At 46.2% G+C, this 1,297-nt stretch overlaps 1 protein-coding gene across 1 annotated transcript in view; it reads right to left on the bottom strand.

Annotated features, from left to right (window-relative positions):
* Positions 1 to 1,297, bottom strand: part of ZC3H7B (zinc finger CCCH-type containing 7B) — a 40,638-nt gene that overhangs the window by 31,950 nt on the left and 7,391 nt on the right.

Here is a 1,297-nt window from a genome sequence, read left to right as displayed (position 1 = left end):
TGCTGCAAGGAAAAGGGAGATCTTAGAACAGAGACAGCCCATGAATGCTCATAAACCAGGTAAAGCTGGGTTACAATAAGGTTTCCTTCCAGGCACTGCCCATAAATAACAGCCACCCCAAAAGACATACCACTGTGACACAAGGGTACAGTTTTCTGAACACTGAAAGGGCCACGTATTAGTTCTGGACACCTCAGTGCAATACACCCAACATCCAACACACAATCAGGAAGCAAAACAACTTCCCTGAGAAACAGAAGGTTTTGTCTTTCATCAAGAAATTACTACTTTGGGAACGCATTACAGCACTGGAATGAAAGCTGGAAGTCAAAACAAGAGATAGCAAGGTGTCATCAAAATACCAATGACTAAATTTCAAGTAACAAAAAGCATTTTGGAGGTTTTTATTTTTCTAACACACAAGTGGTTTAAGCCCATCACAACTGAGTGATGTGACAGCAGCAAAAAGGTGGCAAGGCCAACAGAGCGAGCAGCTACAAAAAGTATTTCTGCATAAAACTTCCCCTTCTTTGAGACAGAATGATTTTGGAGTGTGAGAGCTGCTACAATGCCAAGGGGGTTCTGGGGGTTGGTGAACCACAGGTGTAGCTGGTCAGGGAGAGAAATCAGATGCTACAGCCAAATTTACTCCAAAAGAGCTCTGCAAACTGGATGCCCAAGGGATTGGTCACTTCACCCCATACTGCAAAGGTGCCCCTCCTGAGATGGAACATGCTGCCTGTTTAACACACCACTGCGCATGGGGCGGAGGATGCGAATGCAAACACCGATGTAAGCCTCGACTACTATTTAATGTTCCCTACTTGGGAAAATGCATCCTGGGATTTTATGAGACCAAGGCAGCTTTGTCCAAGAGTGGATATCCAAGAGGCCTAACGCCCTCTAGCTCCATCCCAGGGTATACATTTAAACACGAACAGTACTCCAGTTACTGCAGCACTTCCCTGCAGAGCCAGGTTACGGATCCAGCCACTGGCATCAATTAATCACACCTACAACTTGGGTTTTGCTGCCTTCTTTCCTAGTGTCATGGTTTAAGCCCAGCCGGTAACTCAGAACCACGCAGCTGCTCGCTCACTCCCCCTCTTTCTTCCTCCCCCCGCTCCTGGAGGGATGGGGAGGAGAATTGGAGGAATGTAACTCCCACAGGTTGAAATAAGAGCAGTCCTGTAACTAAGGTATAATACAAACCACTGCTGCTACCAATAATAATGATAATGATAAGGGAAATAACAAAGGGAGAGGATACAATTGCTCACCACCTGCCGACCGACAC

This window comes from Nestor notabilis, unplaced genomic scaffold, assembly GCF_000696875.1.
Source record: "Nestor notabilis isolate BGI_N333 unplaced genomic scaffold, ASM69687v1 scaffold1330, whole genome shotgun sequence".
Lineage (NCBI taxonomy): Eukaryota > Metazoa > Chordata > Aves > Psittaciformes > Psittacidae > Nestor > Nestor notabilis.
Note: the sequence above shows the minus strand (reverse complement) of the source record. Positions and strands in the feature narration are given on the sequence as shown.